General features: G+C 37.8%; 1 non-coding gene across 1 annotated transcript; it reads left to right on the top strand.

Moving 5' to 3' along the window:
- Positions 1-9,769: 9,769 nt before the first annotated feature.
- On the top strand, positions 9,770-9,875 carry LOC131147295 (small nucleolar RNA R71). The gene has a single exon (XR_009134685.1). It is a non-coding gene; the product is annotated as a small nucleolar RNA R71 (small nucleolar RNA).
- Positions 9,876-13,824: the final 3,949 nt, after the last annotated feature.

Genomic DNA, 13,824 nt, shown 5'->3' with positions numbered 1-13,824 from the left:
TGAAAGCACATTTTTTTTTGTAGATTCGGTACATGCCTTACATCACATAATGTTCTCACAATATCATCATACATTTTAATTCTTATGTTTCCTATTCCAAAAATTTTGCATGAAGCATCTTTTCTCATTAGAATAGAGCCAGAATTTATTGACCTATGGGTGTTGAACTAATTTCTATTTGGTGTCATGTGATAAGAAAATCCCAAATCTAAGATCCAAGAATCTATGAGGCATTCTAAACACGATGAAACAAATAGTATATCACCATCACTGATCCCTAAGTCTCCTTCTTCCACTATATTCGCAGATTTTGATGAACCCTTTTGATTTTCTAATTTCCCTTTTTCTACTTCGAACACTCTAGTTTTATGTGCCCAATTTTCTCACACTTAAAACATCTTATGTCCTTCTTCTTCTCAGATTGCGATTGAGATTTATTACCACTTGATCCACTTCGGAACTTGCTTCTCCAACGCTCCTAGTTACCCTTCACCACAAGCCCTTCACCTTGTGAAATTTCATCGCTAGCCTTCTCTCTTTGATGAAAATCCAATAGTGTGCTTGTTACCTCTTCCAAATTCAGGGTTTCTTTACCCCATGTTAGAGTAGTAACCAAATTTTCATACGTGTGAGACACGGGTAGGGAATTCAATAGCATTAATGTCTTGTCTTCCTCCTTGAAATTTACATCAACACGCATTAAATCACTTACAATCTGATTGAATGCATTTATGTGTTGGTTCAAATCCAAACCTTCTGCTATTTTAAGCCAATACAACTTATGCTTAAAATACAATTTGTTTGTTAGAGAATTAGACATATACCGACTTTCAAGTTTCTTCCAAACAGACACAAGAGATTCCTCATCCATGATATGATATAGCACATCATCGGCCAAACAAAGTTTGATAGTTGCCACAACCTTTGCTTCCAATTCATTCCAACTTGTTTCATCCATGCTTTCCAGTTGAACTTTGTATAAAGCCTTCACCATAACTTGCTCAACTAACAAATCCTTAACCCTTCTTTGCCATGAACTAAAGTTTCATGTTCCATTGAACTTAACAACATCGAACTTCGCTGAAGAAGTTTTAGAAGCCATTACAACAATGGTCTAATACCAATTTGTTATGAAAATTAAATGCACAATAGAAAAAAGTGATCATACAATGTAGTAATCAATAGTGAAATATATAGAACCACAATCACACAGAGTATAATAAAAATAATAAAATAATAACACAAATAATTACATGGTTCGGCAATGGCAACATCCAAGGAAATAATTGGCAATGAAATTTTACTATCTTGTGTCCAAAGACACTGAGTTACATCATACAATATGTATATATAAATTTCCTAAAGGCTTTCCTTCCAAAACCCAAGCTATTCAATGTTTTAATTCAAAATTTGAAAATAAATGCTGAGTAACCAAGTCAAATCATCAACAGTTCGTAGACATACCATCGATGGTTTGTAGACATACCATCATTGGTTTAATACCAAGAGCAAACAATCGAAGTAACAAACCTAGAACCGTCGACTATTTCACTGCACTAGACCAAACCATCGATAGTTACAAGGAAATCATCGACGGTTTCCTCCTGCAATTCAGCATTCCTGTTTTCTTCATGTTTTCTCTTTGTACATGTCTTCCACTCAATATATGAGCCACATATTACAACAAATAGATGATAAATAAATGCCTAATTTGAGCTTTTCTAATGAATATGTCTTGGTAATGGAAGAAGAAGAATCTCATTGGAAAATGTTCTTTGACGGTGCATTTAATACTTATGGTTATGGAGTAAGGGCAATGTTGATATCAACTCAAAGGGAACAGTTTCCTATTGTTGTAAAGTTGACTTTTTCCTTGTACCAACAATGTTACTAAAATGAGTCCTACATAGTGATTACACATCAAAGTTGCGTAATTAAGTATTGAAATGCATTAATTAAGTGTTATAATTTTAATTAAATACTAAATTAATGTCTAGTATTTTAATCATTGATAATTTTGAGATATTTGTTCTATTTTTTCCATAGATTTACAAATATTCATGTTTAGTTATCACAGTATAATTTTTAGAAATTTGGAGAGGCCATGCATTTAACGATGTGGTCGTGTGCATGTGACAAGACCGTGCCATGCAAAAAAGCAGTGAACCGAGTGAGATGGGCCATGCAATTTGTGAGCTGGGTCATGAGCATTAAGGGTGCATGCATAGGTCATGCATGAAGTTCAATATGGAAGCTATGAAGCTGTAGGCCGTGCGCTGGAGCTATGCTTTAAATATTAAGGGAGACTTGGGCCATGCACTGTGGAGGCCCATGTGTGAAAGGATGCTTTGGAGTCTTTTAGGAGCCATGCATAAGGAGCTGGGACTCGAGTCATGCATGAGTGAAGAAGCCTAGTTGTGCATGAAGAAGCCATGCATGCAAATTGGGCATGGGCTATGTGAAGAGTGGAGAGCCGTGTGCATGGGCCATGTGACAAGACCACGTAAGGCAGTGGGCTAGAAATCGAGCCATGTGCACGGATAAGTAAAGAAGGCCTGCGCTGGGAATACCAAGGAGAAAAAGGGCGCTGGAGAGCTAACATGCATGGGCCATGCACATGAAAGAAGGCCCATGTGCTTCAAAAGGGCAAATGGCTAGGGGGCTTTGGGGTGTGAAAAGGATTGGGGCATTTATTAAAAAGGGAGCTAGGGTTTTGTAGGGGGTTTGGGGAGGTTTTTGGGAGTCGCGCTACATAGGAAAAGGAGGTGTGCGCAGGGGTCTCTCTTGGAAACCGAGCACATGCAGCATGGAGTTGCAACTCTCTTCTCCTCACGGTCATCCTCTCTCTCTCTCTCTCTCTCTCTCTCTCTCACTTTTTTTGCATTTAACATTTATTTGGGTTATTCTTATTATTAAAGTTCAGTTGTTTTTTTTTATTTAAAGTCATTGTTAGAATTAAATATTTGTTTAAGTATTTTATTGTTAAGGTTACTATGCTTTTGTTTAAAGCTATTGTTGAGATTAAATTTCTATTTAAGTTAATTAGACTAATTTTTGTTTTCGTTCTCTCTTACTCTCTCATGTTCTCTTGTCTCTTTAATTAATTAGCTTGTTTAAATTTCAATGTCATTTTAATATTAAATGGAACCTATTATTGTTGGATTAATTTTCATGCAAGCTCATTTTAATGTGGAGTTAATTTGTTTAAGTATTTGGTTGAGTTTAAGATTTTGTTTAAGTTAATTAATTTATTTTTGTTGGTTAAGATCTTGTTTAAGTTTAGTTAACTTTTGTTTAACACTTTATTTAGGTTGAGTTCATTTTCATTTAAGACCTTGTTTAAGTGTGGTTTATTTGCTTGTTTAATCTCGTACTATTTATTTGAATGATTGAATAGATTGTACTGGGTTGGCATAGTTGGTTAATCTGCTTAATTTCATAGTAGTTATTTTATTGCTTATGCATGTTATGTTCTTATTTTAGGTTTCATTTTGCTTTAATTTTGCCACAAACTTCCAAAAATCCCAAAAATTGAATATGAACTGTGTTCAGTAAACTGTTTTTTTTTTTCTTTTTTTACGTGAGTTTGAAACCGATTTGCATTCCCTGATGAGACGATCTGGTCTTTTGGGTTAATTATTACACGACATAACTCCTATACTTGGGATAGCCTTTGCGCTGCTCATTTTTAGAGTGAGTCAAGTTTTTGGCGCTGTTGCTGGGGAATGTCCGATTTGGTTTCAAACTACTGTTTTCTTTTTATTTTTGTTTTCGTTATAAAAAAAAAAAAAAAAGAGTTTTGAAGAAACTATGTGATAGGCTCGCCAAGGCTTGGGTCCTTAACTACCAAAAATAATATTTATAAAACCTAACTATCCCAAGTTTAGTAGAAAGTGGGTAAGTCGAGTATCAATCCACGGGGATTAGAGTGCAGTTATTACCCTTTTCTAGATTAGTTTATTAAAGCATTCTATAAAAATAAGTGTAAAGGTGGGATTTTTGTGGTGTTTCTAACAACTAATGGAAAGCATGTGAAATCTAAAGTACCCTACTCCTACGAAGCAATGTTTAGACATGAGTATAGTTTACGATGTTATTTTGTGTAATCAAAGTTTAGTGAGTTTATCATACTAAACTAACCGAAACCCGGCTAAACAATCCAATGAGTCATTCAATGGCATAGAGTAAAAAGGGTGCACCAGCCGTCTGGAGCACGGTTGGGAACCGGAGTATACTCTATCACAACGATCACGAGAACCTCTATGAGAGACTGTAGCCTAATACATATACCTGGCTGAAGCAATAGAGGTGCTAATCTTGTCACTAAACATCATCACAATCTAAACCATAAATGAAAGTAATAAAGGAAAGCTGTAAATGAAAGCATGTTAAAATCATCCCTTGGTATTTGAGTTGTCTCTCATAAACAATAGTCCCTGCAACGTAATGACCATCTAATCTACTCGAAAAATATGAAAGCGCCATCGGTTGTCATAGGCCATCGAACACCTCTTGCACAATCCAGAATTGATATTGAAATCTAATATAACTATTGTACATTGGCTCTCAATGGTGTTCTAGGTCTGTCACTAACCTAAAATCAGCCAAAGAGGAACCCTAAGAACATATTTGAAGGAAGAGGGTTTACAAGGTTTGAATTTCAAAATAGGAAAGTTCAGCACAAAAATATTGTGTAGAAGTCGTTAGTTTCGACCAAGTCACACCCTGTTTTTCCTTGGTCAAGCTACTGGTGGAGATCTAGACCTAGTCACCCCTTAAGGTATTGCTAGTTGAGCTGCTAGTCGAGATTTGCAGGATCTCAATCTCTAGAAAAGCTCAGAAACTTAACCTGGTCGCCCCTTAATGTCCCTTGGTCGACCACTTGGTCGATATTCTTGGTATTTCTAGGCTCAGTAATCTTCAATACCTAGACTTAGTCACCCCTTGAGGGTCACGTGGTCGAACCTTGGAACATTTTGTTCTCAGTCTGAACCTTGGAGTCTGTAGTGGATGACTTGGTCGCCCCTTGTGTTAGATGATCGCACCACATAGTTGAGCCCAGTCTTCTTCTCCTTTTTATGCTTTGAGGCCCTTGGAAGTTAATTGAACATCTTATTTAAACTTTAGGTTTCCCAAATACTCCCTTGGCTTCTCATATTGCTTAACTCCTTGGTTTTAACCTGTTTTTCCTACAACATGAACAAAGCTCGCATAACTCCGAACTATGTTAACAAAGGGCATATACAAGATAAAAGGGGACAAAACAAAGATAGATGAGGGCCTAAAATAGTGCATTTTAGGGACTCATCAAAACCCCCAACTTACACTTTGCTAGTCCTTGAGCAAAGCAAATACTAAGAAAACTAAGAAAATCCTATCGACCTCCTCTTTTGTAGGAAACATAGTTGCATTTACCATATGTAACAAAGCTTTTAAACCCCTAGGTTGATCCTAGCGGACGAGTTGTAGTCTCGTGAGGGTTTCCAGGGCGATACCCACAAACACCAACTCAGGGACAAAAGATAATATTGCATGCAACACAGTCATATCATTTTACATACAAGAATTTAACCTAGTTACATATAGGCCTTTTCATACATGACTCCATTATACACACACTCCACAACAATTTACTCATGCAAGTCTCTACAGTACCTAGCCATAAAACAAAAATACACTCATAGAGAATCGCCCAGCAATTGCAATTCAGAGCTAATATTATCATGTAAATTCAAGCATAGATAGGTTACATCACAAGGCATGTGTAAAGTGCATGATCTACCACACTTAAGACACCCCTAGACATCTATAGAATGGTTTTCTTGACTCAGCCTCACTAGTATACCATAAAAAACACTCAAGAAAGATAAGTTCACTCTTATATGTGAGGAAGAATGTCATGATCAAACATCCCACATATTTTGAAGAACTGGCGTTAAGCATAGAGTAAACTAGTCTCATCAGAATGGGATCTAGCCTATCATGAGGTGTCGGGTACTTCACCCTAGCATCTTTTCACCTACTATCCACATCCAATCAAGACCACCCTAGATTGACCTACTCATAAACCAGGCATGAGTACAACTCATGCCTCAGACAACTAAAGAGTCTTTTTATTTTTCTTCTGCTCATTTTTTTTATCATTTTTATTTCATAATCAGCTAGGACATTTATCATAACTTTTTATGTCTTCAAATCACCAATGGGACTTTAAGCTCAAAAATAGGTCCATGAACTAAGTTTGTTTCTAGGGGTAGCTCAATTTTCACATCTTGAGTAGGCTACAAGACCTAGGTTTATATCTTTCCACTAGACATCACCTCTAGGCTAGCAGATGCAAGAACCGAGACTAGCAGGTAAAGAAAATCTAGAAATAAAGGGAAAACTGAGTTCCATAAACTCAGAATTTGACGTCAACAACTCAAGAAATGAACAAATAGCTCAACAGTAACTCACAGGGTGTCATAGTCTCCATGGTTGTTCTCTCAGTGCTATTAAGGAATCCTAAGTACTACAAATCACATGCAAATGCATTTTTAGCCTCATGACGCACCATGTGAATACAAGAGTTTACATAACTATATTAACACAAATGCATCACTAGTGAATCCACATAGAGTGTTATATTCATACATAGGCTATGTTATGTGAAACTACGCACAAATAACTCACTACTTCGTTAGTAAGCATAATAAGGTCATATAACTGATAAGCCTATGCATGTAACATCTACATAATATAAGAGTATGTAAAGAGTATAATAGATGTTAACATGGCATAAAATATGTAGTGTTCACGAAAATATTTTAAAAAGTTGTCATTTTTATGCTTTGAAATGTGCCATGTAGTGGTTTCCTACCCCCTACCCCAAACTTAAAACTCTAGTGTCCTCACTGAAGTGTAGAAAGAAAGAACCTAGGAATCATGGGAGAGGAAACACAACATGGTGCAATAAATATCAACCAGAGTACCTGCGTAAGTGAGAAACATAAAATCCAGACATTGCATGCAATAATACACTAAAGCACAAAAGACATGGAGATACCAAAAATACCCTGTATTTTCATTTATATTCATAGGTAGTACAATGTATATAGATCATCAAGGGAATAGGTACAACCGTTCCAAAAGCATGGTGATGTGCAAGACAAAAGAAATATAAATAAGAGAAAAGAAATGAAATAAAAAGAAAGAAGACAGTATATACACAGAGAGCGCATCAAAAGAAAATCCCAAGAACTAGCTCTGGCCTAATTTGAGTCAGTAGCACCCTTAGCTTACCTATGACCTACTCTAAGGACCCTAGACACTATATACTCTACAATGTACAACCTACGGACTCAAAGGAGAAAGAACAATAAGAAGTACAATTGGGTTGCCTCCCAGAAGCGCTAAGTTTACCATTTTTAGCCAAACACAATGAATGCTAAGGTCGAACTCACCCAGGTTTGAAAGGAAGGGTATCTTCCACCATTACCTCCTTAAACCATTGTTTGCTTACCCATAGTCTTCCCTTTAAGCTGGAGACCGTGGAAACAATAGCAAATATTTGCTCATACGGGTCCTCCAAGCCATAAATGAAGAGGCTATTAGGCTGAAGTATATCCTTTAGAAGGTGCCACCACAGAATTGAGGGAGCCACTTCCTCAACACATTTATCAATCATGTCAACTTCCACAACTTGGACATTATTTGGTGGATGTTGGGAAGCAGAGAGGGGCTTCAACTCAAGTGATGGTGGGGCCTTGATTAGAGAACATGTTGGAATGCTAGAGAGAGTAGGAAGATTTTTGAACCTAGCTTTCCAGGACCCTTTTTTCTAGGTTAGAGGCTAACTCACCAATAGTAGAGACATTCACACATAGGTCCTCTAAACTTGAAGTAGAAGACTGCTCAACTAGAGGCCTATCCTCAAGGGGATTTTTCAAAAGAGTCGAAGGGGCATCCTTACCAACACCCTCATCAATAATGTCTACATCTTCACATGAGACCTCATATGATGGGTGCTGGGGGGCACAGAACACATTTAGCCAGACTCACATGTTGTCGAAGGATATATCCATAACACCGGTTCTACACTAGATGCATGCATTAGCTGTGGCTAAGAATGGGTGACCCAGAAGGATCAGAATTTGTTTCTTCGTTGGGTTAATAGGCTCCATGTCTAAAATAATGAAATCAATCGGGATAAAAGAGCCTATCAACCTTTATTAGGATATCCTCGACAACACCCCGTGGTTTTCTTACAGATCGGTTAGCTAACCTCAAGGTGACCGGGGTGGGTTTCAGTTCTCCCAAACTGAATTTCTTGTAGACCGAGTAAGGAAGTAGGTTCACACTCGCTCCCAAACCTAAAAAGGCCCTATCGATTGTGTAATTGCCAATTACACATGAAATGGTGGCAGTGCCGAGGTCCGTAAGTTTGGGGAGAGTAGAACCTGAAAGGATTGAGCTCACATTCTCTGTCAATTTGACTCTTTTGTTCAAGTGCACCTTAGATTTGTGCTTTTGGGTGCACAAGCCTTTGAGGAACTTAGCATAAGCAGGCACCTGCTTGATGATATTTAAGAGAGGAAGGTTGATCTTTACTTGCCTTACTATGTCCATAATGGATTCAGTATTGGTTTTCTTCTTAGATTTAAAAAGTGCTTGAATGGCTGCAAGGTATGGAACTGGAGAAACATAATTGGGTAGTATTCCTTCAGCAATGGGAGCAAGAATCTTGGGGTTGCTCACCAATCTAGAGGGGGAGGTGATACAAGGTTCAACATTGGGTTCTACCCTCATTTTCTCCTTACCCTTACCCATGCTCAACTTCTCCTCGGCTCTATTGGGTACCATCCTACTACTCTGAAAAGTGGTCACTGCCTGGGTCTGCTTATGATGTGATGCAGGTCCAGTGTCCGGTGCATATTCTACCCCATACTAACCATTAGGGTTCTGTAGAGGCTAGTTCAGCAACTTACCCTCATCTCTCCTGCTCAAAGAAATAACTAATTGCCTCATAGTGGCTTCTAACTTGGCAATAGATTTGGAATGAGAGTGGACTAGTTTCTAGTTTACATGGAAATTAGCCTCTATGCACTTGAGGGTTTTCTACACTGTCTCTTGGAAGGGATCATACATGGGTTGAGGAGGAGATGGTCACTGAAAAGATGATGGTTTCAAGATAGTAACGAGAGGATTTTGAAAGTTTTGATACGGGCGAGGAGGTGGAGTATTGGGTGATATTTGAGTTCTTTGGCCTTGAAAACCCGAAACTTGTGCCCTCCAGGAGAAGTTGGGATGTTGTCATCACCCAGAATTGTACGTATTGGAGTAGGGGTCATTTGATGGCCTATCGTACTAATTATGGATAGAATTAGCTTCTTCCTGCACAAGCTCAGGCTGAGAAGACACATATAGGAAATTATACCATGTATGTGAAGGGTTTGAGCAGATGGCACACACCTTTGCACATGCCACAGGTTGCGGTTGCTGTCCTAAGGACATGACTCGATCTAACTTTTGAACTATAGTGTGCAAGGTGGGTGCTAGGTCATGGCCTATGGCCAACTCATAAACTCCTTTAGATTTGGAAGTGGATGATTCAGAGGGTCTATGAGCAGCAACATTATGCTGCTGAGAATTATCGGCGAGGTTCTCGAAGAGAACCCAAGCCTCATTCTCATGTTTGGAGAGGAGAGTACCTCTATATGATGCATCTACCATTGACCTATCACATTTAGCTAACCCTTCATAGAAGGTCAGAACCAATTGCCACTTAGGGACCTGATGGTGTGAGCATTGACGTAACAAGTCCTTAAAGCGCTCCCAAGTCTCGAAAAATGGTTCTCCATCCATCTGTGAGAAACTAGTGATGACTTTCCTAAGCTGGTTAGTCTTCCTGATTGGGAAGTACTTTTTCAAGAACTCGTGTTGCATGGCAGTCCAATTGGTCACTTAGTTTGGCTCTAAGGATGTCAGTTAATATTTGGCCTCATCCTTTAGAGAAAAAGAGAAAAGCCTAAGGTGGAGAGCATCATCACTAAAATTATGGATGCGAATGGTGGAACAAATCTTGAGGAACTCATCTAGATGCTTATATGGATTTTCAATTGAATTCCCATAAAAAGTGGGAAGCATCGAGATGAAAGAAGTTTTGATCTCAAATTAAGCCGCCTTGACATCCGGATATCGGATGCAACATGACAAGGTGTATGCACTAGGTACAAAGTAGTCCCTAAGAGGCCTAAGTGGTTGCTCCACTACCATAGTTTGGCAGGGAGCTTGGGGTTCCTATATTTGAACAATGGGAATCGGTGGACGTTTGACCATTACTTTAAGTTTAGATGACTTTGCAAACTCATGATTCGAAGTGGGTTTCCTAAGAGACCTATGGGATCTCTCAATCGTGGGGTCTATCAGAACTAAGTCGGGATCCAGAGGGGGCAAACCTAGCATACACACTTGAAGCACACAGAATCAATACTTCAGAGTATCAAAACAAAGAAAACAAAAATTAATAAAGATAAAAGAAAATGAGAGCAAAGAGAAAAACAAAGCTATAACATGCTAAAATAGAAATTGGCTGATAACCGTGACTTAATCCCTGGCAAACGGGGCCAAAATTTGGTAGGCTCACCAAGGCTTGGGTCCTTAACTACCAAATATATATATATATATATAACCTAACTATCCCAAGTTCAGCAGAAAGTGGGTAAGTCGGGTATCAATCCACGGGGATTAGAGTGCAATTATCAACCTTTTTCCATATTAATTTATTAAAACTTTATATAAAAAGAAGTGTAAAGGTGGGAGTTTTGTGGTGTTTCTAACAACTAATGGAAAGCATGTGAAATGTAAAGTACCATACTCCTAACTCCTACAAAGTAATGTTTAGATATGAGTATAGTCTAGGATGTTGTTCTACGTAATCTAAGTTCAGTGAGTTTGCCGTACTAAACTAACCGGAACCTGGCTAAACAATCCAAGGAGTCATTCAATGGCATAGAGTAGCAAGGGTGCACTAGTCGTCCGAAGCACGGTTGGGAACTGGATTATACTCTATCACAACGATCACGAGAACCTATATGGGAGACTGTAGCCTAATACGTGTACCTGACTGAAGCAATAGAGGTGCTAATCTTGTCACTAAACATCATCACAATCTAAACCATAACTGAAAGCTAATAAAGGAAAGGTGTAAATGAAAGCATGTAAAAATCATCCCTTGGTATTCGAGTTGTCTCTCACAAACAACTGTCTCTACAATGGAATGACTAGATGAAATTCCTCCCGAGCCTCCTCTAGATATGCTATGATGTTTTTCTTTCCTTTATTTTCATTTTGTTTTATTTTTAGTTTATTTTAGGTACATTTTCCTTTAGTTTTAGTTTTTATTTTCCCTTACTTCTCTACCTAGGTACGCTTCTACTTCCCTCAGTATCAATCTTTTGATTCTCTTTTCAATCATTGAAAACAATAGTCAATTTTAGTTGGGGGGATAGAATTTTCATGTGCAATTATGTGCTGTCATGTGATAGAGTTTTAATGTGATATTTGCATGTGATGTTTGCATATCAGTTTGGTCCACCTTTAGGAAATACTGGTATTGAGCTCTAAGCATGCTGAATTCCTTATTTGTGAATGTTACATGCCAAAAAAAAAAAAAATTTCTTTTGAGGACACGGAATATGTAGAATGTAGTGCAAATCAAAGTTTAAATCAAAATAGAAATTTATCCATTTCACTTAGTTTCAACCAAGGGAAGGATGTTGAAAGTTTTGCTAAACACACACTACACAGGTTGGAAGACTTAGAAAGACTGCCTTAGATTGTTTTTGGTTGATGTATACTTCAGTTGTTTGGGACTTTAATGAACCATATCCTAATGGCTAAAAAAAAGAAAAGAAAAGAAAAGAAATAAAAAAGAAAAAGAAAAAGCTTGAAGCAGATGAAAATAAGAAACAATATAGGGAACAAGTGTAAAAAGAAAAGAAGAAAAATAGAGAAAAGAACAGAAAAGGAATAAAAGAGGGAAATAATTGTATATTGGAAAGGGCTACCTACTACCGAGGTCCTAACTAAATAAAAAAGCTGATGCCTTCTAAAGTGTAGCAGCGTGAAAGCCACCATTGTACATTCATGCACTGGAAACGACTACCTACTACTAGGGTTCTAACTAAATAAGAAAGTGGGTGCCTTTTAAAGTGTAATAATGTGAAAGTCGTCAATACAATTGTTGACCTCATTGGTCACACTCAGTTTTGATTATGACAAATACTCTTGTTACAGATGATTGTACTAAGAAGTGCATGCAGGTTCACCTTGTGCACGCTTTAGGACTGAAAGACATATCATGACGGCGTGAGGTGTTTGTGCCGAAGAATGAAGATATATGTGTTGTATTTTATATTCACTTGATTATCTTCTCATTCTGGGATGTAATTTATTATGAACTGTGTGCGTGTATGACTTGTAATAATTTGCATCATGCATGGTAGGTAAGTATGCTCAAAACGACCATAGTTGGACTTTAGGTACCTACACAGACCTTAGGTCTCTAAACAAATGCACTAATAAGTCTCCATTATCATCTTCCTATCAGGGGAATTACAATTGGCTAAAATTGGACTGAAAATTTGAAAGGTTGAGAGGGTTCAGGCGACCGAACCTATGCCGTGTAAAGTGGCTCGGGCGACCGAACAAGTCAACATGTTGACTTAACTTCGGGCGATCGAACCTCTTTTGAACGTATCTTCCTCGGCCACCCGAGTGCTCCTCAGAGCACTTTTCAACTACTCGAGCGAACGTCTGTTTAAGTTCAAATAGAGGCTCGGGTGATCGAAATGCCTGGTTTAGTTAATCGAACTCAGCTTCGGGCACCCGAACCTCAGGCCGAGCACTTGAACCTTGCGGGTTAAAATAATTTTTACTGATTTTTAAATAGGGTAAACTGAGTTAATTTTCTTAATGATGTTTTAAACAATTTTAATTATACCCATTGTGTCCCCAACGGTCAAAAAATCCTCCTTGCCTATATATACCAGTTCATTTGTCTTAATTAGCAAGGATTAGAAAACTTGATTAGGGCAAGAATTCTCTCAATTCTCAAAACCCTAAAAACCCTTTATTATTGCAAAAACTCACATAATCCTCATTCTCTTTCTCTAAGCATTGTGAGTATCTCTATAAGGCTATTGTGCTTAAACTTCTCTAGCTAATACTCTCTCTTGATATATTGATTAATTGATTTTACTTGAGAGTATAGCCTAAAGTTCTTCCACTGATTTCATTTGATAAATCTAATGTGGAAAGACTTTGAGGGTTTTTGGTTCTTGCATTATTGTTGCAAGTTACCTAAACCTAGATTTTGTGTGCAAAATCTTTTCTCAAAAAGCTAGTCTTTCAAACAACTCCATTGTGCTTTATACATTGAAAGATCCTATTGAGTTTGTTTGATTTATCTTGCTTAACATATTTGAAACCCTTATCTGATTTTGTGATATTCAAATAGTGTGTTTCAAATCTTGCTTAGATATACACTCTAGATCTGGACTAAAAATATATACGTGATTGAGTGTTTAGCACACATTAGAGCACTAAGCATATTTACATATCATTTGTGCTTGCATTATTGACTAAGCTATATTGGTGCACATATCTTCTTTTGTTGAAGAGCATTTACGTGTACAAACAATTTATACACATTGGTTGTATTCCAGGCACGATTCTGAAGAGGGAGACTAGCCCTGTGGAATAGTCCAGGATTGCCTTAGACCCGGTTAGGAAAGCTAGGTGCGCCATCCTGTTAAGGCGTGTCGGTTGAGGTCAGCCCCTTGA

Source organism: Malania oleifera, chromosome 1 (assembly GCF_029873635.1).
Source record: "Malania oleifera isolate guangnan ecotype guangnan chromosome 1, ASM2987363v1, whole genome shotgun sequence".
Taxonomy (NCBI): domain Eukaryota; kingdom Viridiplantae; phylum Streptophyta; class Magnoliopsida; order Santalales; family Ximeniaceae; genus Malania; species Malania oleifera.
This window is presented reverse-complemented; position numbering and strand designations above follow the sequence as displayed.